Raw genomic sequence first — 27,985 nt, 5'->3', positions numbered from 1 at the left:
AGCACATATAAAACCTCTGCTTGTGTCACATGTACTAACATTCCACTGAACAAAGAAAGTCATGTAGCCAAGCCTTATGTCAAGTGGTGGGAGCTATACCCTACCCATGCATGTGGCCTGAGGAAGGCTCATTGCTAAGCGTAACATCAATGGAACACAGAAGGAACTTCTCCCTTACAGTTAAAAGGAGGAAGTAAATATTGCCACACAACAGCCTAGTTTACTACACCTTTCATTTAACAACTAAATTATCTTCAAAATATTGTGTTATGTGCTGTGGGATATACATATTTTAAATAGAAGCATATGCTATGCACAGAGAAACTTATCTAGGTATGCTAATTTGAGTCAATAACACAAGGTAGCAATTTGTAAGTATATTTTCAAAGAATCAGAGAAAAGATTTCAGACATTCAGAGAAGCATGAAGTTACATGTATTCTTCATCTTATACTGTCTTTTCTATATAGAAGATCTTAGGTTGAAAAAAATGTACACATACCATTTCTACACATAAACACACAAACTTATGCATATACAATACATTGTGTTGAATGTTGACCATATATATTATCTTCCATATTTATAGAAAATGCTTTCGGTATCCTATCCATTTCTCCTAACCACTTACCTTCCTGTAATTACTAATGGCTTTGCATTGCAAGAACCTTCAGCCCTATGTCTAAAGGCTTTTTCTTCTCTCAGGTGCATGTGTGTCCTGTGCATGGAATTGACTAGATGAGCCATGGAGTTGAAGCCCTAGTAGCTGCCCTCAACCAGGGATGGAGCAGACTTGATGGGAAAATATCTCAACTCCTGCCCCTTGGTGCATTAAGAGTTCTCCAGCAACATGGAGGCCTGGGCATCCACAGTGGTAACTGGTTTAACACACCTTCCACTGGCCCCTTTCCCTTCCCTGTCTCACTTCTCCAGTCCTTACTAGTGTGCTTCATAGGATCACCTCCCAAATAAATTAATTACCACTGTACTTGGATCATTGTTTCAAGATCTACTTCTGGGTAATACAAACGAAGATCATGAAATAACTCAATTTGAGGTAGAAAAGTCAGATTGAAAGCAAAAAGCCTTGGAAGCCATCAATGCTTGACTTGGTATCTGGCTTAGAGCTTTTAATCAGTGCTTAGGTTATGTATAAAAACAGCAGCTTCCACCTCTCTAGAACACATTATATGCCTTATCAAGCAACACAATTCAAGTTAAATTTTCATCCAAGAAAGGTTATACATATCCAGCTGAAAGAATTGGGGATCAATTCTTATATAAACAATCCATTCAACATGAGGACCTGGTAAAATCCAGAAAGATGCATCCAAAATCTGATCATTTCTTCCTAACCACTATTAAGTCTACCAACATTTAGTGATAATTTATTACATGGACATTTCTATTCTACTTTCTTGAGATCAAATATTCGATTTAGGCCTGGTACCTCCTGTCCTCTAAGTATTTATAATCCAGTTAAGGGTCAGGCATGGAAGAAGATAATGAAAATTAAACTGTAATATAAACTATGGCAAATGCTGTAATTAAGGAATAAGCAAACTGCTCTCCGCATTCACCGCACCCCACTCTAAAGTGGGACTTGCTAACAAGTAATCTCAGATAAACTTTCAAGTATAGGTTGGAAGAGATTTTTGAAAAGAGTGGCAAGCCACTGCTAAAAATATAACATTTAGTTTAAAACAAAAGAAATGTATATTTTTTTCATCAAAGTCTCTCTCTCTCTTTTTTTTTTTTTTTGGTTTGGTTTTTTGGTTTTTGGTTGGTTTTGTTGTTGTTGTTGTTGTTGTTGTTTTATAAATGGTGCACCATTGGAACCAACTTTGTGAAATCTGAATCATACAGAATTTTGTCAGGAAAAGAGAGTTGTTTTTATAATATTTTATAATACTGCGTTCAGGATCAGGACCAGGGAGCCAGTTGCATGGGTGCTAGGGGACAGAGAGGACAAAGAGGAAAGTGTTGTCCCCTGGTAGCAGAGACTTAGGGATGTTGACTTTGAGACATGTTGCTGGCTGAAGCCAGAGATAAGAGTCACCCTCTTTTCCTCCCTCACCTGTTCCAAACTCTCACCCAGTTTCCCATTTGGGGAACCTCTCGGGAAAGTGCTGCAGTGGGAGCCTGGGAAACATAGCAAGTGAGGGCAGCCCCACTGCCCTGGGAGCTCAGTGAGGGCACAGGTGAGGAGGGGACTGGAGGGCAGCACAGCACACGACTGGCACAGGAAGTAAGTTTCACATCTACGTGATCACAGGCTTTCTCTGCAAATAGAAAATAATACTCTTGAAAAAAATATATATATAGCCCAAAATCCTGAGATTGGCATCGTAACATCCATGAGCAAAAGTGAAGAAATAACTATGTATTGCTTGAAATTCATGCTGTAGCTTATCAGCAAGTGAAAATGATGCTTTATCTTTCCCAAAGACATTTTAAAAATACATGTAAGCGCTTTCACATCTTTATGGCTTGGTATTTAGATCCAGTTTATATTTTGAATAGAAGTTGTGCTACCCTTCCGGGAAGATGCCTTGTTCCTATCTCAATCCTTTCTCTTCTATTTCTTTTGCTAGTTAATTACCTGTCAAACCCATACAGGATTTAGCCCCTCCTCCCATTCCCCTGTGCACTCTGAAATAATTGTTTTTCTTAGCTTACAGTAGCAATGCAGGGAGGTTAGGAGTGGGAGGGATGTTCAAAAGAAACTGTTGTTTAAAGGAGGATCCAGAAACAGAAAATTGGTCACGAGAAATTGCTGAGTACCTTTATATACTCAACACTAGCTTTATGCTTATGTGAGCTCTAAAGCATTTTGTCATCAAAGTTGTTATAATCTCACTGCCTCCTTCCTCCCTTCTTCTCCCCTTCCTTCCTTTCTCTCCCTTATTTTGGCCACCTTCCTCCCCTCTTCCCCTCCCTCCTTTCCTTATTTGCTCTATTCCTCCCTCCCTTCCTTCCTTCCTTCTTTCCTTCCTTCCTTTCTCCCTCCTTTCCTTCCTTTCTCTCTCCCTTCCTTCTCTCCTTCTGTCTCTGTGGCCATCCTCCCCCCCTCCCTCCCTCCCTGCCTCCATCATCCCTCCCTTCCTTCTTCTCTCCCTTCCTTCCTTCCTTTCTTCCTTCCTTCCTTCCTTCCTTCCTTCCTTCTTTCCTTCCTGCCTGCCTGCCTTCCTTCCTTCCTTCCTTCCTCCCTCCTTCCTTCCTCCCTCCTTCCTTCTTTCCCTCATTTCCTTCCTTCCTCTTTGTTCCTGCTTTACAACCCTACAAATCTCTGTTAAGTATTTGAGATCATGAATATACAGTCTAGTTAGAGAAACATGTGAAATGATTAGAGAACAATAAAACACATACCAAGGTGATGATGATTTAACGAATATAACTAAGGAGGAAGAAAGGTAAAGGGCATGGCTGTGTGGGCAGCAGTAACCAGATTTCACACACCCTCTGGGATGGGAAGTGAACCTGGAAGATTAGAGAGTTTGGACAGACAAAAAAGAGAAGGGAGAGTAAGGCAGAGCAAAGGCACATTGGGGAGAGTCACAGAAGTAGGAAAGAAAAGGTGAGGGTAGAAAGGGAGACGAGTGTCACAGGACCCTTCTTTACTGACACGCCTTCTGGCCAGCTGTCCCCTTGCCTGTCCTTACATATATTATTAAGTCAGTCAGTCTATGTATTAGCCAGTAATCGTTCAGTGAAGTTTCATGATCTCCAAGTCATCTACATGAGTGAACAATTATTCTTACTTACTTTTTTCTCCATTATTCATAATTCTATCCCCAGTTTTCTTGCAAACAACTACATGCAAAGCACAATTCCAAGGTTGGCACAAATGTAGCCACCAAATTCACACAGAATCAAGTTTTTACCTCTCTCACCTCAGGAAAGGCAGGAAGTTCATGAACAATGCACCAGCTCAACCAGACACAATTACCAGGTCAAAATAGAAAGAAAAAGTTACATTTTTGATAATAATAGTAACAAAAAAAAGAGAAGGGAGAGAAATGTGTTTTTAATTAATATAGCTGTCTCTGAACTTTATTAAAATCAAGGTCTAAAGTGCCTTCATAGCGCAGTGGGCAGTGTGTCAGTCTCATAAAATCAAGGTCTAATATGACCTTGAAATGATCCTTGTCAACACTTCTTTTTCATCTGCTCAGCCTTTCTAGCTATTGCTCTTTGAGAATCTTTCTGGAGCAAAGTTTTTGTTTCATTTTTGGGTTGGGGTACCTGACTCTCTTTGTCATCATTTTACAAGAAGCATATTATACATTCAGATTCTAATTGCTGAAGATTCTACTTGCACAGTATGATCAAGAATCTTAAATGACATCTTGGGGATTCTGGCTGCATCAGTTGGATGAGTGTGCAACTCTTGATCTTGGGATCATGAATTCGAGCCCCATGTTGGATGTAGAGATTACTGAAATAAATAAAACTTTTAAAATCAAGAATCTTCAATGACATCTCAAACTGAAGTTTGCATCTTTGTTTCTCTCTTGATAAGTTAACAAATACCAAGCAAACATTTTTAGTCTTGGACCTAGATATAACCTTCTTTTTAATTTTATCTACAATAGCATGCATTTTATTTTATTTTATTTTTTCAAAAAGAAATCATCCCTTTTATAGCCTTTTATAAGTACTTATTCACTTGTAGCATGAATGACAATGGATGAGAATGGAAATCCCATTCAGAGCCACAGAGGAGGGTATTTGGTTAGGCTTACTAACTTGCTAAGTAAGTCCTTCCTATCTGCCAGCCTGATACTGACCATCATTCATATCTTCATCCTAGCAAAATTGCCAATTACTGCTTGGGAGAGACCTTCAGGAAAGTTCTTTAACGGGCAATGTTAACTATTAAACCTGTAAGTATTAACCTACTTACTTGTGCACTTGATTTAATTTTGCCTCCTTTTGCTCAGTGTGGTGATTAAGAGCATGGGCTCTGGAACCCGATTGTTCCCATGTGAATCCATTACATCGATTACCAAATATGATGGCTTTAACAAGTTCTTTAACTTCTCCTTGCCTCCATTTTCCTTATATAAAGCACTGATAATAATAATATTTACGTTGTAGTATGGTTATTTGGAATAAACATAATGATACATGTAAAGGCAAACAGAAGTACTTGGCTTATAATAAGCACTCAATAAATACTAGTTTATTTTTTTCTAGTCATTAATTACCCCCATTCCACCTCACCCTTGGGTTGAACATCATTTACATGATTTTCTAATGACTATTTCCAACGCATGTTATCATGCAAAATAGATCAAATGAGCTCTATTTAATGATTTAATTAATTAATCATTTAGGCTGTATTTAAATTAAGTCCTAGACATTTTTATCTAAGATATATTAATTTGCTTGGCCTATTTCCTAGACTCTTGTGAATAAAGGATGCTTGAATGAAATACACCCTTTATTCTTGTCCCAAATTATCCTGATGAGAGGCTCTTTGAAATGGGATCCTGTCAGGAAATTCAAATAATTTTGAAAACAAACAAGCAAAACCCAGGTCATTTATCTGTATTCTACACGATGATTAAATGGAGCTTGAGTAAACTTATATTGAGTTAGGGTGCTTTAGCATCTTTTGACTTCTTCAGTGTCCATCTCAGATTTCAGCAGCTCTTGTTCAGACTGAAATGTGGTTTTTAAACTCTGGGGAATCCAATCAAAATGAGTGAAGTTAGAAGAGAAACAATGGAGTATTATGCTGTATGGGTTGTGGGTGTGGATTTTCTTTCTCTTTCCATTTTTTTTTCTTTGTGGTAGTGAATTCAAAACATTTATGATTTGCCTAGATTATGCTTTTTGTAACTGGATGAGAAACACAATGTAACAGAAATAATATTCCAGTCCATTGACTATCCTCCATGGTGGCATTTTGGAAAGCAAATGGAGGGAGTTCTTTCTGAATCACTCCTTTTTTTTTTTTTTTTTTGCTTCTTTTTAAGAAACAAAGAGAAGGAGACTTGTATCCCTTTAATTTTCTGGACTGTGTCTTTTGACTCTCATCTTATTGCATATAATAGTTAAAATGTAATGTCTCATTGAAAAGCATTTTTCCCCTAAAGATTTATCTTAAGGAAGATATTGAGAAGGCTATTTCTATTTTTTATTTCTGGGAATAAAAGATGTTTTTGTTCATATACCTGACTCAAACTTCCTACTGAACATACTATTTGTAAGACATATTCTTTATTTCAGTACTATCCTCCTTGATGAGGCATTCAGGGTAGTTGCACATAGTTCTATAGGAAACAGAGGGATGTGAATTTATGCATAGGAAGAGTGTTGAATAAAAGGGTGTAAAGAAACTAAAGAGAAATGTTCTTTTTTTCCTATAAAAAGGAGAGAAGGTGGGTGGTAGAAGAGAAGCTTCCATTCTATAGTGTTAAAATAGTGTATTTTCTACTCTTCTAAAGCACTGAGTTCTTAACTTCTACCAAAATGGGGCTATAATCCAGGCCAATTGTAACTTGTGAATCACAGATAATTTACTGAGTCTCAGAATATCTAGGTGTCCTGGAATTGTTTAGTCAAAGGGAAGCAAACTTCCTGGGTCACATTGCTCCTGCCCATTTGGAGATGATGCCTCCAATGTAAAATTTAATGCTGTGTCCTCAGACCTCCTGAACAATTGCTATCACCATCCTCTCTTTGAACAGAATTTAGTGTAAAACAGCCTAAACCTGAGAACATCTGAAGTGTCTACATTGATCAAATTCATTAGTAAGGATTTAGAGGAACCATTTGTTTCAGGAAAGCCAAGTATGACCATTCAGATTTTATACTTGAAATGACTGAAATACACAGAAATTATAGGGTCCATATGAGATCCCTCCTCTTATTAGAGATGATGTCATGGGCTATAATTAAAAAAAGATATGGAAAGGTAGGTATCTACATTGCTCCTTTCTCAACACATAATTTTTGAAATGATGCTGTTTCTTTGTCCTTTTGGTACAATATTGGAAAGAGTTATACAAAACTTTCTTTTGGCATTGTTTATATTATTCCCTGGCAATAAATACTACTTACCATATGGAGCTTTTTCTTGAGCTAGTATTTTTTCTTGTATACATAAATCTTCACAGATATGGGTTTATTTCTTTACCCCTTCCTACCATTTTGAAGATACCAAGGGCAGAGAAATACTCTAATATATTCTTGTACTCTAATATATTTTTTACCCCTTACCTATAGTTTGTTCTACTATGGGCAAGTATTTACTGATTGCTCAGTTTAATTTTTTTAATGTTTATTTATTTATTATTTTTGTGTGTGTGTGAGAGAGAGAGAGAGAGAGAGAGAGTGCAAGTGGGGGAGGGGCAGAAACCGAGGGAGACACAGAATCTGAACCAGGATCTAGGCTCTGAGCTGTCAGCACAGAGCCCAACATGGGGCTCAAATCCACAAACTGTGAGATCATGACCTGAGCTGAAGTTGGATGCTTAACTGAGCTACCCAGGTGCCCCTTGATTTCTCAGTTTATAAAGTTGAGATGAGCAGAGAGAAGGATCACTGGACTGTTTAAGGTTCAAGTTGCAGGGCTATATCTTGTGATGATAGGTGGATTCTCACCTAAGGCAATTCGCAAAGTAGGTAAGCCTCTAGCTCAGAGTAAATGGCAGATCAAATTGGATAACATATATAGAAATTATTCAGTAACTGCACTTCTTCATTTTCTTCATCCTATGTACATTCTATCTACATTTGGTCTTCATTAATTTCTCAAAGATTGAGTTAAATCAATTGAACGTGTTATTCTTTGGGTAGAAGGGAAAATGTAAAAAGTAAGGTATACCCTGAAATTTTGGAATGAGTAACATGGTACAGTGAATGTAAGATACCACAAGTGGAAGTAGGAATTGATTTTGACTATACAACCTGGATCTTTAACATAACAGTGTGGGTGTTAAAAAAAAAAAACAACGAAAAACAGAGGTGCTCAGTCAGTTAAGCATCCAGCTTCAGCTCAGGTCATGATCTTGTTGTGGTTCATGAGTTCAAGCCCCATGTCAGTCTGTGTGCTGCAGCTTAGAGCCAGGACACTACTTTAGTTTCTCTCTCTCTGCCCCTCCCCTATTCATGCTCTGTCTCTCTGTCTCTCCTCAAAATTAAATAAACATTAAAAAATTTTTAAAAACTCAACAAATCACACCTGTTTTTCTCTTTCATCTCATATGGAGTTATCCTCTATGAGGTAAGTGCTGCTTGTAATAAGGAATATACAGGCAATCTGGACAAGAAAAGCACATATAGGCTTTTGAGGACTTCCCAGAGGAGCTGATCACCATGGCTATTATCCAAGTTCCTGCACAAAGAATGCGATGATGGTCATCTGATTTATGGAATCTGCTGGGAGAACAGAATCATAACTATTTTTAGCATGTGTTGAATGACTGTATTTTAGGATTGCTCTTCTTGATTTAGGATGTCACCTCACATTTTAAAATGATGCTTTGTTTTTTCATTGAGATATTCCTTCCTTTGTGCAGGTCCAGGCCTCATTCACGTTGTGTGTACTATGCCAGAACAAACAGATAAATCATCCTCAGCCAGAGCAATGTAATGCTAGGTTACTGTCATCTTGCCCTGAGTGCTGAAATCCTGCCACTTTCAGAGTGGTTACCCTATAATATTATTTCATTGAAGAAATAATAGCACTTTTCTCTATCTCTTAAAAATATCTTCTGGCATTTTCCAGGGCATTAATCATAAAATCTGTGTTTAATAAAAGGAGAAATGGGAAATAATAAGAAATGAATTAGATTTTGTGCAGCACTGACAGGAACTATGTGAATGCACAGTATGTTGGGAGGTAAAGGTTTTGGGATTTTGACGTGTTAAAATGAAGACTTTTAATAGTGAGATATTTTTCTCCTCCTTTGGGATAGGAAATGTTGAGTAAAGGTGAGTGATGTATATTCCATTTCTTTCAATATTTTAATGCTTTTTCACATAGTTATTTCCCCTAAATTATGCATCTAAAAATAAAAACAGGATTATGTCTTCAGTAGTCAAAAATGAAACTCTGATGGCTTGAAAATAGCAACTGGAAGGCCATTATTGGATTTGATTTTACTTTTACAGGAGGAAAATTATTCAATTATCACAGTTGTCATGATCTGAATTTCTATATACTGGACATAAAGGCAGATTACTAACAATAAGGATAAAACAGGATACTTAGTGCTCTAATTTTAAATACATACCATTAAGAAACCCTAGTGTTAGGAATAGAGAACATTAGTTTTTAAAGAGAAAAGTTGATGATAATCTAATCTCAATAAATAAACTGAAATCTGATAATCTAAACAGAAACATAATGAGTTGAATGAATTTCCACGATGATACTGTACAGCAGTTGAAATGAATAAGCTAGATCAACACAGAGCTGTGCAGATCAATCTTAAAAACACAACTTTAGGTGCACAAATAAAATTACAATGTGAGAGCAGTTATGTAAATCTTAAAAACAAATGTAATGTTGTGTATGAATATTCATATATATGTAGTAAAACGCAAAACATAGCTGAGGAAGACATACCAACTTCTTCCTTGGGACAGCTTCCAAAGGAACAGAAGGAAGTGGGTATGGGGCTTCAATTATTTGGGTAACACTTTCTTTACAAATATAGAGGAAAATCTGCAGTTAATGTGGAAAAACCTATTTTAGATGAGGCTAGAGGGTACATGGTTGTGTCATTCCCTACCTTTCACTGTGTTTTTGAATTATAATATTTGAGGGGAAAGTCTTATCTCTGGCCTGAGGACCTTACAGCCTACTGTGATGAGGATAAGAGGTTTTGTGTACGTGAATGACTTGTTCGGTATTAGATGTTCAGTAATACATGTAAAGGCCATCAAAGGGATAGTCATAACCCGAGGGAAACAGGAAAGGCTTTGCATTCCATGAATTCTGCATCTGGTTGTTAGGGCTGGAACATCCACTGTGAAATGCAGTGGCTTTCAATCTGGGGACACTGAGGTGAGGCATCATTCTGCTCCTAAATGATTATAGTTCATACATTCAAGTGAGAAGTCCACTTTCATCATACACAAGAGCAAGGGATTTCAAGAAAAGCCACCTCCATGGGGCACCTGGATGGCTCAGCCAGTTAAGGGTCAGACTTCAGCTCAGGTCATGATCTCGCAGTTCATGAGTTCCAACCCCACATCGAGCTCTGTGCTGACAGCTTGGAGCCTGGAGCCTGCTTTGGATTCTGTGTCTCCCTCACTCTCTGCTCCTCCCCCACTTGTGCTCTGTCTCTCTCCCTCTCAACAATAAATAAAAACATTGAAAACATTTTAAAAAAGAAAAAGAAAAAGCCACCTACGAATACTACAGGGATGTCAATCTTGAACCAGCACGGAGAAGGTGGAAGAAGCAAGAAAAAAGAAATATAATTGCTCTGTTAACCACAGTTTTCATTTTCTTTCTTTATGTGGATGAGCTTCACTAACCAGGTCTGATCTGTAACAAGGACATCTGCCAGTCATTTAAAGGGACTCCCCATCTAAGGAACACAGGATAAAAATGGCCATTTCAAGTTGAAAGCCATGCACGTGTGGATGGCTGTTGAAAAATGAGAAATTTCACAGAAATCCAGAATGTTAGTGTTAGGATTCAGAGTTCAGTTAAGTCCTTCCAGGTAAGAAAATCGAGTTCCCAGAGCGATTGCGTGACTTACCAGATATCCACAGAGGAAGAACAAAGTCTGGGACCCAGATGATTTCCTTACGAGCTGAGTGACCTGCACACTACTGCAAGAAATTGTTCCATTACAGAACTTCAGGGATGATTGTTTGGGATTCTCTCTCTTTTATTCCAACTTAAAAAAGTAAAAAAAAGAAAAAAAAGAAAAGAAAAAAAATCGTTGAAAATCCCACAGGAGCTGAAATTGCTGAAGACAACTAGCTCTTTAATTGTGATGTGCAGTGAGCTGCTTTTACTTTTCGCTTATCTCTGAAGTTGGATTGCCCAGTACATCTGAATGTTCCCTGACAGGTCCCTGTGATTTATATCAGCTCACAAAATTAAAAAAATGCAGACTTGCAGCTCTAATTTGCCAGAATCCTTAAGATCTCTTTTATCATGCCCTGCTGCCTGGATGGAAAGCAGCATTCTCTTTAGTGACAATCTGCTCTAATCATTTTTTATTCAGGTGCCAGGCAGGGTTCAGGCAAAACATGAAAGAGAGTGATTGGAGCACAGTGTCTTCAGATGGCTTAAACCGCATCACTCAGGCAATTTTGATCCCTTTTTATTTAGCCACATTTAAACAGGTTTCTTTTACAGCTCAGAAGACCAAACCACTGCACAGGATATAAATAAGGTGCATCGCAAAAGTGCATGGCATTTGGAGAATGAAGTTCCTTTCTTCTCGATGTTTGTGACCTTGTGTTTCTAAATCTCTCTGAGTCCTCATTTCCTCATGTATGAAAAAGAGAATTAAAAAAATGTACTCATCATCAGATTATTCTCAAGGAGAAATGAGCTTGGAAAATTGTAAAAGTGCAATTTTTCATGTATTTTAAAGTGCTACACAAATGTTTCCTATACCTATTTCTGTGTGGGTTTTAAAAACCTGCCATCTTGTCTAGAAATCAGTTAAAAATCAGATATGCTAAAATTTCTCCAGTAAATATCTAACTGCTCATGCTCTCTCCAAGTTATTAAAAAATAAATTCAGATTCTGGTTAGTATTCTTAGTATCATTCTGTGTTGTTCTGCTCTGAAAGATGAACGTAGGACAAATTGTGTAAAAAGCAATGGTCTTATTTACTACAGGTTTCTGGAGAGGAGAGAGAAATTGTTTCTTTGCTGCAAAACTACAGCAATTTATTTTACTTTATGAGAAAAAAAAATCAATAAAAACAGAAGACAGCTACTGGGGCCACCAGAAAGAAATTCAAAATGGTAGCTGGTTTGTGTGCTCCTCACCAAAGGTAAGATCTTTGTGATGGAAACCACAATTGAATATTATCTCCTCATTTTTAGAGAAGTAGTGCCTGGATCAGAGATAATTGTATAAACTATTGCTGGATTACTATTGCTTTGCCTGTTGGGATTGATGGGGCAATGAGTTATAAGTCCAACTTAACACCTTACTGTTGCCATTTTTTCCTAATGCCTAAAATTTCCATGGGTTCATTGAGAAACTATTTATAACTACAAACTTTATACTAGACAGAGTGCTAATGCTAATTATAGAAAGGTAACATTCATTCCTGTATGATACGGTTTCTCTCTTGAAAGTCTTCTTAATGATACATGTACATTTTAATGGTTGAGGGTGTAAGACCCCACAGAAATAATACATTATTTGGGGCACAAGGATTGATTTGTTTGATTTGGCTATATTCTTGCCCTCCCTTTCTTCATTGGAGTAAAGGAGGGGAAATGGAAGAGGAGATATTAATCACTGAACTGCTAGCTAATGTGGATACCAGAGAGGGGGCAGTGAGTAGTTGGAAGTTCTGAGGTCACCCAAGTGGACTGAAGGGTCAGTTACAGAAGAGGTAAAGCTCAGGGTTGCTTGTTTCTGGATCCCTGTGTGTATAGAACACACAGTGCACTATAAACTGGAAGGGAATTCAAGCTGCATCAAAGCCCCAAGTCATGTAAGCCTATGACCTGGAACATGCAAGGTGGCTGTACCCTTGTTTCTCAAAGTGTAAGCCCTGCACCAGTAGCATTATCATCATCTGAGAGCTTGATAGAAGTGAAGAATCTCAAACCCACTGGGCCTCCTGAATCACAACCTGTATTTCAATAAGATTCCCATATGATTCTTATGCTCTTTAAGTTTTTAAAAAGGATGGGCTAGTGAATTTAATAACAGGGAAATAGCATAGAGAATGTATTTTATTTTTTCTCAAGCTATATTTTTTTGGTAATTTTTTTTTTTTTTGGTTATTTATTTTTGAGACAGAGAGACAGAGCACAAGTAGGGTAGGGGCAGAGAGAGAGGGAAACCCAGAATTTGAAACAGGCTCCAGGCTATGAGCTGTCAGCACAGAACCCAATGCTGGACTCGAATCCATGAACCATGAGATAATGACCTGAGCCAAAGTTGGACGCTTAACCAACTAAGCCATCCAGGTGACCCCTTCTCAAACTATCTTAAGGTTAGATTAAACTGGACATTTTTTTAATATCTCAGTTTAGCAAGCTCCTTTTTTAAAAAAAATGTTTATTATTTATTTTTGAAGTGGGAGGAGTAGAGACAGTAGGAAAGAGAATTCCAAGCAGGATCTGGGCTGTCAACACAGAGCCCCACGCAGGGCTTGATCACACGAACCACAAGATCATGATCTGAGCTGAAATCAAGAGTTCAATGCTTGTCAGACTGAGCCATCCAAGTGCCCCAACAAAGTCTTAACAAAGGAAAAGAGCCTCTTTATCAAGTGCAGTGGATAAAGAAATAAAATTAAGGGTGGAGTCCAAATTGTTTTCATTCTATCACACCCCTGCTCTCCCACCCATGGTCCTAAGATGGCATATTCCAGTGGCCTGGACATCTACTCAAGAATAAATAGGACCTGTGTTAGAGGTGACAGTGACAATACCTGCTGGATGATGACTTGGGTCTTCAGGGCTTTCTATTTGGAGGATGTTGGAGAAGCAGGTTTTGATTGCAAGGCATCTTCTAATAGGATGTCTGCCGGGAGCCGCACCGGCCTCTCTGGATGGCAGTCACAACAAGGAAATGGCTGTGTTTGCATCTCCTGCCATGAGAAATGAAAACTGGTACCTCCTTCTGCTACAACTGGCTCATGTTGGAAATGAGGCTGCTGGTATTGACCAGGCCTCACAATGTTCCATATCAGACCCATATTCTGAACACAGATACCTCATAAGGAAAAAATATTCCTGCCTTTACAAAAGAGACTTTAGATGAAAGCTTTATGGGCGATTGTCAAAAGGCTCTTCCTATGGGCCTTGCAGACCCAAGGCTTAGATAATAAAGGGGGTTAAGAACACAAGAGTTACAACTGAGCTTGGCCCCGAGACAAAGAGTCTATTTTGGGGTTAAGGGCAAAACACAGTTACTACATATTATCTTTGCTAATTGGTGAAGCATGGCAGTCCCTTCCTCAAGGCCTGCATTCCACAAACACCCTCCCTTACACTGGCAACTGGGATGAGGATAGATAAGAGTAGCTAAAACATAAACCCAGGTGCAAAGACTGACACATTTAGGGCCCCCATGTTAGTTTCCACAGATAAACCAATTCAGAAACATTTATCTTCTTGAGAGCCAGACAGAATAACTCCTAGCTTATCTATATACAATTTAACTTGTATGTTATCCTGTTTTTCACTAAGAACATTCTGTTATTTCCTTGGTTGGAATAATTCTGCAATTGATATAATAAATGGCCTCCCACTGTAAGAAACTCCTTTCTCTGACTTCATGTTGTTGCTGAACCTTTAAATAAAGACACCAAAACCTACAGGACAGAGATGCCTGCCTGGTGATCAGAAAGAATCTCGGGGCTCTCTCACTCTTTCTCTTGCCGACACCATCCATCCTTCAGGGACCCCTGGACCTGTCGGAGCCGGCCTCCGACAGATGGCAATGATATAGTAATCACAGCAGCCCCAATTCACCCCTCTCTCATTCCCCAGCCTCTTGGCTTACTATCTACTGCTCTGCCTCCTCCAGTGTTTTCACATCAGGCATAAGAGTTTGTCATTGAGCTAAGGAAACCCCATGTAGTATCTGTTAGTATTTAACTATTATTAAATGCCAACAATAAAAACTACATATCTAATTATAATGGTAAAAGTGCTTTCTCTTGCTTAGGGAGACCCCATGTCAAAAACAAGGAATTTGAAACATACTTATATTCATGTCTTGTTTACCAGTAGTAGATCATCCACACCTTAGTTATTCGAAAAAGTGTATATTAAACCGAAACATACTTAAAGGAATGTGTATTCCACTTTGTTCAAAAGTAAAAAATTCCAAACAGTATCCTATAGGAAAATTTCCTTAAACATGGTCACGTTTGCTAACACAAAGTCCACTCCTGTCAGGCTAATGAGAAACTATTAAGTACTGGCCTTCAGGATTCAAAAACAAACAAGAAGAACCTCTATGGCTGTTGGATTTATACAAATAAATATGATGCATATGTTAAGTTGAACAATAGGTCAATTTTACATGACTCAACCTAAGGGAAATGGAATCAATATTCTTAAATCAGGATCCCCCTGTGGATTGAGAATTTTGAGCTCCCTTATTAAATATTTATAAAGCACCTAATAGTGACATGGATTGAACTAAATGTTTATCCTCAGATTTGAATAAGGTCTGATCTCTGAGAATACATGCTTATCAATCATGGTATTTCAAATTCAGTTGTCCCACATTATATGAACCCCTGTTAATCTCACTACCTACTATCCGAAGCCTGGAAATGGGAAACATTAGGATAGTCAGGGATACCTTACTCAGTAAAGGAAAACGGTGCTACTATTTATGTCTGCACTCTACTGATACTTAACTGTTCTTCTATATTCCTGACCCTAGATCCAGCTAAGCTAGCTTTCAAGTTAAAATTCCAATTAAAATCTTGTGATAGCACACGACTCAATAAATATTCATTGAGTTTTGTTCCAATACCCATAATTTTATGTGAGCATGTTAAATGGGAAAGTCCCCTCTTTATGAAGTAGAAAATCCTTATGACATAGGGAGACATTCCTAATCAGGCCAAGGAAAATAACTATTTATTATCCACTACATTTCCCAACACATGGTTGAGAAAACAATTGCTTTCCCCTTCATCCAGAGGCTCATGGGACTATTTCCCTGAAGACAGGCATTCTACTTTTCTGCATATGTCCAGGGTAAAGGGGCTGGTAAAGTGATGAACACACTTTCCAGGATTAGAGTCAGAGAATGACATCTTTGGGAGTGGAACATATGGAGTCCTCAACTTGCAAAAAGCAAAGTTCTGGAAATTTGACTTGCCAAGAGATATAGGTTAAATTAATGCAAGAGCTCGGATAATTCTAGGACTCAAAATTCCCACTTTTGTGCATTTCCAAATATCATGATTGATATATTGGCAGATCAATGGTTGGAAAAATTCAAGACTCCAGTGTGTCTACAGGTCAGTGATGACGTAGGCATACCAGTTCTCCTGAAACACAACCAGTCATCTGAGGGACAGCTGGCTTAAAGCCCCAGAGAGAATGAATATATAAATGGACAATAGCCAGACTATATATGACCTACAATCTCTGCAGCAACTCGTCATGGAAGTCAAACCAGCCTGAAACAATCCTGGTCTGCAATGGACAGCCTCAAACAGTCTTAGGCTATGACTGCCAGCTTCCTTGTTTTTGGTCCCTGCTTTCAACTCAGAATTTAAAAGAACAAGCCAAATATGCTCCCTAAACCAATTACAAAAGATCCCTTCTGCTACTTAAGCTAACACCAGCTTCCCCATACCAATAGCCTCCAGTCAGGCATGCAAGAAGCCTTCCTTTTGTTGTACCCACTCCCACACCACCCCCACCCCCGCCTGCTTTAAGTCTCTGCCAAAAGGATGAGGGCTGACCCCCTTGCAACAGCAGGCTCTGTATAAACAAGCTGTATTCATTATCTTTGGATGGTCTTCTTTTATTTCTGCATTTGTCACCCCCTCCTCCTCATCAGATCCACGGGCCTCCAACTCCTGATGGAAAAGTAATTCTGTCTTCTCAGTGAAGAGAATAATAAAAGACCAGTCATTTCATCTCTCAATACACAGGCGATCCAGGCTTTTCACTGACTAGAATTTTTATTAGCTGCCCCTTTGGGGTAGTTTCCATCACTTGTTTCCAGATTGGAACCCATATCCATGCCCACCATGTAGCTGCTCTGGTTGGCAGAGCTCTCAGGAATGAGCAGTATCAGCTTTCCTTTCACACTGTAACCTTGTAGAACCCACATGTATTCATAAAGCATGGTGTATATTGCCTGGTCATATAGTAGTTACTATTATGAGAGCATATATAAAATAATTGAATAATTTGAATTGAATAATTGTTATAATTAAATAATTATATTTTTAAAATTGAATAATTTTATAATAGAGTAATTATAAAAATTAATTTTAATGATTCTGCTGGGCTTACTTTATTTTTTTTTCAAGTTTGTTTCTCAATGGGTAGATGGATGGATGGATGTCATCTCTACACCCAACTGGGGCTCAAAATCAAGACTCTGAGATGAAGAGTCATGTATGCTTCCAACTGAGCCACCCAGGTGCCCCACTTTATCTTTATTTTGAAGCAATATTTTATCTATATGTTTCCATGGGTTTTGCCCAGCCTTGCAGATATGTATTTCCCTACTGAATGAGGCCAAGTAAAAGTGAATGCTTAGCAGCAGGTAATGTTGATTAGCCTCTGGATTGCGATAAAATGAAAGTAAGATCCCAAAGTACTTACAACAGGTAGAAATATTATGATTAAAAATAAACTTTTTAACAGATAACACTAAAATCTTAGCCCTGGAGCCATTTTATCTCCTTTATAGTAAGTACCTTGCTACTAAGTAAAATGGAGCTGAGGGATGTTCAGGGTTATTTACCTCAGACTTGATAACTTTCTTAAGAATGAATTTATATTTGAACTACTCTATGTCAACCTTAACCATACCACATGATTTAACTATTTGTTAAACATGATAAAAGGGTCATCTCAGGAGTACCCTTAGCTCAGAGGAAAGCACAGAGGCTGCTATTCACAGGCTTTAAAATCAGACTAATTTGCCTATTTCATAATATTTATAGGAAGTCTGTTTCCCCCATTTGGGTTATCTATTCATTTGTTCACGTATCTAAATGTCCACTCTTTACTAGGCACCATGCTAAATGCTTAGAATCTAGTATTTAATAAGACCTTATCTTTGGTGGGCTTGGGGGGGGATATTTAAGTACATTAAAAAAAGGAACCAAAAGTGTAAATGTGTCTACCCTCCTCTCTATTCCATCTCTCCAACTGAAGATTCTTGCTTACCAGTCATCTTCACATCTCTTAGTAAAGCAGAAAGGAAAAGAAGTCCAAATAATGTAGACATATTAGTTTGATCATCATAATAAGGATCTGTGTTGTAAATGAAGAGAGAGGGAAGAAAAGTCAGCCAGGCTAGGTTTGGGTAAGAGTTTTTGGGAGCGTTTTGGGGAAAGAAGAGAGGAATGAAGCAAAGAAATAGCTTTTGTTGTTCCTAGTTTTGTTTTGGTTTTTTTTTTCAGCATCTCTCAGACATGAAAAAGATACTGAAAATACGAGATCTAGCTAAATAAAATATTTTAAAAATGTTTTACTTTAAATGTACCCACTGGTACCCCTGGTATTTTTGAAAGAGAGTAACATTTTGAGTGGCTCTCAACTGTTTTCTTTAAGTAGTACTGTTCATAAACTGGGCCATATGGAACCCAGTTATATCCCAGTCAAGTGAGTAAGTGAGCAGTTACAATACAGGGATATAAGTGCTCTGATAAGGGAGATAGAAAGTGCTATTGCATAAGATAGGAAAGGCATCTAGTGAATCAAGGAAGGATTCTCAGAGAAATAATATCTAGGCTAAGCTGGAAGGATTTGATATCCAGACAAACCCAGAAACAGTAGGGAAACAGGCCATAGAGTCAGAGAAGCAGTAGGATTGCAAAGAACTCACCATTGTTCATAATGACTGAAATAGAGTGTATATGGGAATAGAGGGAAATGTAACATTGGAAATGGCATTTTCTTATTCTCTGAGGAGATCTAGAATGTAACCCAAGGTTTCCTTTCACAAGCTCCCCCACTGCCCTTGTAATATGCATCCCCTCAATGGGATTGCAGTTGAACTGTCTTGAGTGGTTAGTCATTTACATTGCCTAGTTTTTAATCTACCCAGGGCTATGTTGTTCATGGAGTAAGCAAATAATCAGACAAATTAGTTGATTGGTTATCATTTACTATATATACTATGTATCAGACCCTGCACATACATCATTTTTAATCCTTATCATGACCCTAATAAGTAAGGTTTTATTTATCCTACTCAAGGGATGAAAATACCAAGTCTTGGAGTCCATTAATTTGTGTAAGATCACACATCAAAGTGGACACAGGTTTATTGTTCTTCACAGCACTAGACTGCTTTTTTTTTTTCCTGAGAGAGAGAGACAGACAGCATGAACAGGGGAGGGTCAGAGAGATTGGAGACACAGAATCTGAAACAGGCTCCAGGCTCTGAGCTGGCAGTCAGCACAGAGCCCGGCACGGGGCTCAAACCCACGAACCGCGAGATCATGACCTCAGCTTAACCGACTGAGCCACCCAGGTGCCCCAGCACTAGACTGCTTTTAACTGCTATAAGCTCTCATGGTCTTCATTTAGCTGCAGGGTCCAGTACAAATGCTATCCTTTCTTGGCACATTCCACATAGCAAACCTTCCTCAGTCTCACCCAGCCCTTTGCCACTTGACTTGTTCAATCACATCTAGCATCACTTAGTAACAGTAAGGATATTAAGAGTTACACTTTGCCACTCACAAATTTTATGACCTCGGAAATATTATATGAATCTCTCTAAGACTCTGTCCCTCATCTGTAAAATAGGGATTGAGTGGATACCTATTTCATGGGTTGTAATTAGAATTATGTGAGCTTACTTAGAAGAGGAGACCTAATGCTTGATATCTAGTCAGTCAGCAATGTGTTTTCAATTCCCTTTGTGAATTTTGTCAGCTTCAACCTTACTCTAAACTTTCTCAGATTCAGACTATTTTTTGTCTTTTTTAATAGGAACTTTGTTCCCATTATCATATCTACACTGTTTACCATTGGAGATGGCCCTGGATTCTTAAATTTATAAAATGCCAGCTGGCTAACCCTATTGGCATGTGTGTGTGACTATACACCCTCATAATACGACATTTTATTTATTAAAAATATTTTAAGTTTCTTTATTTATTTTGAGGAAGAGAGAAAGTGTGTGCAAGCAGGGGAGGGACAGAGAGAGAGAAAGAGAAAGAATCCCAACCAGGCTCCACACAGTCAGTGCAGAGCCTGATGTGGAACAAGACCCCATGAACTGTGAGATCATGACCTGAGCTGAAACCACGAGTCAGACACTTAACCCACTGAGCCGCACAGCAGCTCAACAATATGACATTTAAAAAATATTCAAGATTTCCTTCTCTCTTCCTTTCTGAATGGAAACAAACTCCTTTTGTCCCTCAAGCCCCTTGTGGTGGAAATAATCAAAAGATTTACACCCTCTAGAAAGTACCCTGATGCTGGCATTTATAATTCATGTTACTTTATACAAGAAGTGAGTACAATGTACTAGAGGCTTCAATCAACCCTGAGTCCACATTATCTCCTCTATCACCCAGTTAATTATCTAAGGACCAGAAAGGAAGGAAATGTACATAAAAGGAACATTGTGCCTTTAAGAAACCTCTCCCTGCCAGTGCCTTTCAGGCTGATGTTTCTGATCTTAAGAATGTACTGTCTCAGAAAGATGTAGGATGCAGAGGCAAATGTCACAATAAATAATATGTGAATTGTCTCTTGGTATCCTGAGCACCAACCTCAGACTCCAGGCATTTCTCTCTCATGATGCTCCAGAGAAACTTCCAAGTGTAGCAGAGCCATATTGCAAGATGAATTGAGGAATCTCTGTTTTCCTGCTGACTGAGCTCTTTCAGTCTATGGCAAGACCAAATGGAAGATAGCATTTGGGACTGAGAGTCAGTGCAGACTGACGGTGTAACGAGCCATCATGCCTCAGGACCAGGGTGTCAAGTGTTTTCTTCCTGTGCAAAGCCACCCATGGGTGATACATGTACACCTACACACACTGACTGGAGGATGCCAATATTCAAGTAGAATTACAAGTTAAATTGGTGAAAAATATAAGAAAATTTGTATAAAACTTATGGTCATTTTCCCTGGAAGCAGACCCTGAGATGGGAATTCCAATGCATGTGATTTATTTATCTCCTCAGGAAAAGAGGAGTCAGAGACGCTGGTGAGGTAGAAGGAAGAGGTAAGCAAACATACTGTCTTCTTTGGAGATTAGCCTTGGCTTGATCACACAGAGAGTCCCAGATCAAAGATTTAAACCTCAGAGTTGGCCCCACCTTGAGGCAAGGGGTGGACATTTTGGATCCTTGCTGGTCACTCCAAGTGTCATCTTCTTAGTGAGACGACTTCTTTACTGCAGAGAGCAGTTTCCAAAGAAGTGCGCAGGCTAAAGCTCTTTAGCAGCAAACGCTCTGCAGCTGGGGGATGGGCACACTACCCAAGTAAAGGGAATCAGGATAGCATCTTCTACACTTGGGATAACTTTACTGTTTTAATGTATGTGTATTTGTGGATGGAGAGGATCTCTATCTGTCTTATCTATCATTGATCATCTATCTACTTACCTGTCATCTATCGCTCTATCACCTATTTACCTATCTACCTACATACCTACCTGTCTTCTAATTTAGTCTAGCTACCTGATCTATTTCAGGCTTTCCTTAACTGTTCTGTACATATAGATTATTTCCATTTGTTTCTATCTACCTATAATTATCTCAGTGATATTTTTAAAAGCATATTCAAATGTAGGGGCTCCTGGGTGACTCAATCAGTTAAGTATCTGACTTCAGCTCAGTTCAGGATCTCCCAGTTTGTGAGTTTGAGCCCTGTGTTAGGCTCTGTGCTGACAGCTTGGAGCCTGGAGCCTGATTCAAATTCTGTCTCTCCCTCTCACTGCCCCTCCCCCTCTCATGCTCTAGCTCTCTCTCAAAAATAAATAAACATTTAAAAAATGCAGATACATCTATTACAAAACTGTTCAATATGCTTTTGATCTTTTACAATAAACCAAAAAAAAAAAAAAACCAAAACCAAAAACACCCTTGAATATTGCACATAGACATTCTTTTTTTTTAATGTTTTATTTATTTCTGAGAGAGAGAGAGAGAGCGTGAGCAGGGGAGGGTCAGAGAGAGAGGGAGATACAGAATTCTAAACAGGGTCCAGGCTCTGAGCTGGCTGTCAGCACAGAGCTGGATGCAGAGCTCAAATCCACAAACTGTGAGATCATGACCTGAGCTGAAGTCGTACCCTTAACCGACTGAGCTACCCAGGCGCCCCTGCACATAGACATTCTGATACAATAGAACTGCATCTCAGGTCTGAAAAGAAAATTTATCCTTCTCTGGTCTGTCATAAAATAGCTTAAGCAATTGATTTACAAGATTTTGTGATCTAAAAAGGACCATTTCTATATGCAAGATGAAGCTATTAAACAATAAAATTGCCAAATCTATATACAGAAATCAACAAATTTGATACCCTCTCTATAGCCTTGGGCCTGGAAGTGAGAAAAGTGAGAACAATATCTGCCAGTCTCCTTACTGCTCTTTCTAGTCCATCCCCTTTCCCTGCTCCCTAAAAACACCCAGGTGTGAAGTTCACATTATGTCAGTTGTCTATTGCCATGACAATGCTTCCTAACAAGCTATCTCCAAAACTAGAGATTTACTTAGTTATCAGATCGTCAGATTGCAGGTTTAGGCTGATGTATTATTAGTTATTTATTTTTGCACTAACAAATTATCCCAAAATGTAGCAGCTTAAAGTAATATGCATTTATCTTCTCACAGTTTTGCTGAGTCAGGAATCTTGTGCTGCTTAGCTGGGTCCTCTGGCTCTGGGTCTGGTTCAGAATGCAATAAATGTGTTGGCCAGGATTGCATTTGTTTCAAGGCTTGACTGGGGGTTGATCCACATCCAAACTTACTCATGTGAGTGTTGGCAGGCCTCAGATTCTTGCTGGACACATCAGTTCCTTACTATGTGGACTTCTCCATAGGGCTCCTCACAAAACAGAACAGTTTGCTTCCCCCAGAGCAAGGGTTACAGGAGAGAAGCAAAAGAATGAGCAAGACAGAAATTGGTCTTTTGTAACCTAATCTTGGAAGTGACATTTCATCACATTGCTGTATTCTGTTTATTAAAAATACATCACTAGGTCCAGCCCACAGTCAAAAGAAAGCTTTCACCAGGGCATACATACCAGAAACATTGGAAGCCATCCAAGATACAGCCCCATTCAGCTGAATAGTTTCCTCTAGTTTTGACTGGGCTCATCCTATACCTGGGGGTCAGCTGCTGTTGGCTGATCTAGGATGGTTTTGGCTGCATGACTTTGTTCTGAGACTTTTGTATTTCATCCTCTGGAAAATTAACTGGGCCATGTTCTCTTGGTAATGGCAGAGGCATAGGAAGACTGGCAAAACACCCAAAAACTCTTGAGATTCAGGCTCGGAACTGGTACATCATTTCTTTCACTGCATTCCATTCATTGGCCAAAGCAATTCATAAGACCAGCTAAGATTCAATAAGTGGGGGAGTAGATTCCATACCTCACAAGAAACACTGCAAGGCCACATTTGAAAGGACATGAATACAGGGAGGTCTGGAAAATTGGGGCCACTAATAAAATCAAACTAATAAGCTTATCAGTAAGGTCCCTCACTCATATACTCTCACTTCATATCCTTGAAGCAGTCATTCACCCACTTACAGGACACTCCCTTCATTTCTTGAAGTTTTTGTCACTCATTGTCACTCTATACAGTATTATTCCTATTGGAATTCTTGGGGATGTGATGTCCACATAAATCAGTGTTCCCAATGGGGGCAATAATGTTATTTAGGGGAAGGGAATTCTTCACTACTATGAAACTATCTCTTGGGTTGCAAAGTATTTGACTTCTCTGAATCCTACCCTTTAATTGCCAGTAATACTTTCAGGTTTGAAAATGCTCCAACAGAGAAGGTCACAGATAACCAAGTGGAGGAGGTAGAATAATCCATGTGATACTGAATTAGAGTTAGAAACATCAGTATGAATTCATGCTTAGCATAATATAGATATGATAGAAACTGTTACATATAGAAATATTTACAGATGTGGGTATATGTTTGCATGTGTGTATAGATATGTCTATTTGTATATGTGTGTATATATACATATGGATATATACACATACAGGTATATCTATATATATACGTAAGTATATGTATACATATATCTATATATATATGGGTATATCTATATATATACAGGTATATCTATATATATACACATAAGTATATGTATACATATATCTATATGTGTACACATATGGATATATATAAGTATATACATATGTGTATGTGTACACATGTATGTGTGTATATAGTTATATACATAAGTGTATTTATACATATATATGTATGTATACATATATAGACACATAAATAAACATATACACATATATGTGTGTGAGCATATATATGTATATTTGTGAACATGTACCTGTGTGTATGTATATATGCACATATATTTTCTTGCTTTGTCAACTGAGACGCCCTAGAAGCAACAACACTGCACAATAATGAGCAAATCTAACACTCAAATCTTGATTTCTAATACCATTCTCCAATAAAAGAAGCCAGAGCTCCTTGGAGAAATGGGTACTGTAATCTGGAACAGGAAATATGCAATGAACCTGGAGCATATGGAAGGACTCGAAAGTAAGCACTAAAAATAAACAAAAAACGTCCACAATGATGGGGGTATGTCAAAGGAGCACAGAAGTCAAAAGAAAGAGCTCCTAAGGCTGGGACAATTTGAGTAATACAATAAGCAAACTAGTATTGGATTACAAAACCAAGTATAAAATAAATATCCACGAGCTCATGCTGATATAAATAAATAATTGAATAAATAAACAAATGAAGGAAAAATACATATCCACTATGCAGAAGATTTCCAAATGATTTATGTAGCTACTCTGCACTCCCGTATAACTCCTCATTCCCGAATTGTGGGCTGTACGCAATGACTTCCTTCCCAAGGCTGGAACATGGAAAGGGAAAGAAAAGAATCAAGTTGTAGTAAAGAAACATGACAAACACTACTTAGTCAGATGATCAAGGTCAACATCAACTGTTATCAGCCATGTTGATAGCATGTACACGTGATACAATGGAGGCAGATTGCACGCTACCTCTGTAAAGTGGGTCTTTCTAAAACTCATAATCTCAATCTAATCATGATGAAAAACATTAGGTATATCCTACAAAACATCCAATGTTGGTATTCCTAAAAACACAAAGTTAGCAAAAATTAGAAAAGCCTGAGAAACTGTCCCACCCAAGAGAAGCCTAAGGAGATACAACAACTAAATGTAATATAGCATTTTGGATGAGATCCTGGAGTAGAAAATAAAATGCTAGGTCAAAACTAAGCAAATATCAATACATCAATACACTGTGGATTTAGTTAATAATTGACAATATTAGCTCATTAGTTGTGACAAACATACCATACTAATGTAAGATGCTAATAATAAGAGAAATAGGGTGGGGGGTATATGAAAACTTGGTACTACCTTCCTAATTTTTATGTAAGTCTAAAATTATTCTAAAATTAAAAAAAATTATTTTTAAAAATGCCCTAACATATTTTCAACTTCCTCCTTCCAGGTGATAATGCTTTTGTTTGAAAGACACTGACAGTCTACGGCCATACCACCCTGAACGCGCCCGATCTCGTCTGAAAGACACTGACAAAGATACTTTCCAGTGCCATCAATTTCTTGACCTCCTTTTCTCCAGCGATCTTGTCCGCCTCCCCAACTGAGCCATTCATACTGCTGGTCACACCCCAGACATTATCATCACCACTCAACAAGGTCTTCATGATCTCAGTTTCAAGCATCTCTCTCCTTTTTCTGGTCATTTTCTCCAACAGTTCTTCAACCCCTGGGTCAGGATCTACAGTCCTTTGCTCCTACCATCTTTTTCACTGTCCGAAACCTCCTTATGGTCTTCGGTCCCTTTGCCTGGCTTCGGTTCTAAAGTTAATTATTAGAATTGCTCCCTTGGATATACTCTCAATCCCTTTGTTTCTCTCTTGCTTCGGCCTATTCTCTTGGCAAAACTCCAGCCATAATTAAATTAGATTCTCTACCTATTCATCTTATGTACCCATTTAGCTGAGCACAGCTGGCTTGTAGCATGGCCTGGCAATCATGCCCTACTTTCCTACTCAGTTTCCTCTCCTGCTCTCTTGAACACTGTTGCATGCTTCCTTTTCTCTTCTTAAGCCTTCAATAAAGCTTTCTTTATTTTCACTTTCAGCTGATGGTGGATCTCCTGTTTCAATGAGAAAATAGAAACATTCAGAAGAAAACTTGCACAAACTCCCACCATCACATGTACCTACTCACATGTATCTGTGCCCATTACTACTGTTTTGTCCTCTGTTATCATGGAATTCCCAGGCTGGTTTTCATCCAAGGCTAAACCGTACCCTTATGTACTACATCCTATCCCTTTATACTTTACGTATAAGTGTGAGTGGGTTATTTTCTCCCTCTCCTGTTTCACCAACTTTTCTTTTCTCTACTGGATTTTCCTCCTCAATATACCAATATGTCCTTATTTCTTCTGAGAAACAAGTCTTGATCCACTTTTCCCTCTAGCTACTGTCCCATTCCTTCCCTTTCCTTTATAGTTAAATCCTTGTCAAAAGTGTCCAATACTCTATCTCTCTAATTATTCACTTCTCATTTTGTTTTAAACTCACTCTGGTGAGGTTTCTTCTCTACTGTTCCACCAAGGTCAGACTGCTCTTTGTCACCAATGACCTCTCTGCTTTGCTAAACCCTATGGCGGATCCTTGGCAGTTAGGTACAGCTGATCACTCACTCCTCCCTGAAACTCTTTCTTCATTTGGCTTTCAGGTCTTCACACATTTTAGGTTTTCCTTCTGACTTTCTGGCAGTTCCTTCCCAGCCTCTGGTAGTTATTTGCTTGTATCTCCATGATCTGTTAATATTGGAGAATTACAATGCAAAGGACTTGCACCTCTTCTCTATCCATCTACACTTGCTCTCTGTGTGACCTCATTCAGTCTCTTTTTAAAAAAAAAAAAATCTGTATACTAATGATTCCAAATTTGTGTCTGTACTCTGAACTTCTACCTTGAACTCCAAACTCATACATTCCAATATCTGCTTGACTGTCTATCTGGATAGCTAATAAATATCTCAAACCTAGTATGTCCCCAGCTCTGCTCTTCCAGAGATGTTTTATCTCAGTAATGGAAATCCCATCCTTCCAGCTCCTCAGGCTAAATACTTGGAATCAATGGACCTTTCTATTTTGCTAATAGTCTGTGCCATTAAAAAATGTTATTGCTTCTACCTTCCAAACACCGTTTCTCACCGTATTATCTACTACCATTCCAGGGTAAGTCATCATCATTTCTTAGCTAGATTTGTTTCATACACTGTTGACTGATTTCCAAGCATCTGATGATGTCCCCTTTAGCCTATCCTCAACAGAGGTGACAACTGGCTCCTTTTAAGTCAGATCATGTCACATCTGCTCAAACCCTCCATCTCCCCGGAGCTGAAACATTGGTTTGAATGGTCTAGAAGTTTATAGACTGTCCTTAATCAAAAATGTTTAAAAATGTTCCAACTCTGAGACTTCTCAGTTCTGTTTACTGAAACTTTATTTAAGTGGTTGGTGCCTTTGTGAGAATGAAAATGCTCTAATCCCCTTTGGCAGGTGCAACCCTGCAACAGAGCTCACACCTGGGCAAGTAGAGGGCTGGCTGGATGACAGACCCACTTGCTCCCTCAACCTGTATCTTTGTGCAGTGCACATGCTGCACAACTGCTCCAGCTCTACCCAGAAGCTTGGTGCTTCCCATTACCCCTGTGTAGTCATCCCCTACCACTCTCCCCTGCATTTACTCAACCCAACCACATGGATCTCCTTGTTGCTCTTTGAACCTGACAAGCATACTCCTACCTTAGGACTTATTTCCACCACTCCAACTTCTTTCTCCAGGTATTATATATCAGGTTCACTCCCTCAACCCTCACCTGGT

General features: G+C 38.6%; 2 long non-coding RNA genes across 2 annotated transcripts in view; one reads left to right on the top strand and one right to left on the bottom strand.

Annotated features, from left to right (window-relative positions):
- LOC144242563 (uncharacterized) overlaps positions 1-10,947 on the bottom strand; it is a 75,326-nt gene extending 64,379 nt beyond the window's left edge. Inside the window, exon 1 of the long non-coding RNA XR_013338380.1 lies at positions 10,727-10,947. This is a non-coding gene — a long non-coding RNA (uncharacterized LOC144242563). The remainder of the gene's footprint in view (positions 1-10,726) is intronic.
- The window catches only part of LOC144242564 (uncharacterized), an 85,594-nt gene extending 58,029 nt beyond the window's left edge, over positions 1-27,565 (top strand). Inside the window, exons 2-3 of the long non-coding RNA XR_013338381.1 lie at positions 4,813-4,885; positions 25,567-27,565. This is a non-coding gene — a long non-coding RNA (uncharacterized LOC144242564). The remainder of the gene's footprint in view (positions 1-4,812; positions 4,886-25,566) is intronic.
- The last annotated feature ends 420 nt before the right edge of the window (positions 27,566-27,985 follow it).

This window comes from Crocuta crocuta, unplaced genomic scaffold (assembly GCF_008692635.1).
Source record: "Crocuta crocuta isolate KB4526 unplaced genomic scaffold, BGI_CrCroc_1.0 scaffold187, whole genome shotgun sequence".
Lineage (NCBI taxonomy): Eukaryota > Metazoa > Chordata > Mammalia > Carnivora > Hyaenidae > Crocuta > Crocuta crocuta.
This window is presented reverse-complemented; position numbering and strand designations above follow the sequence as displayed.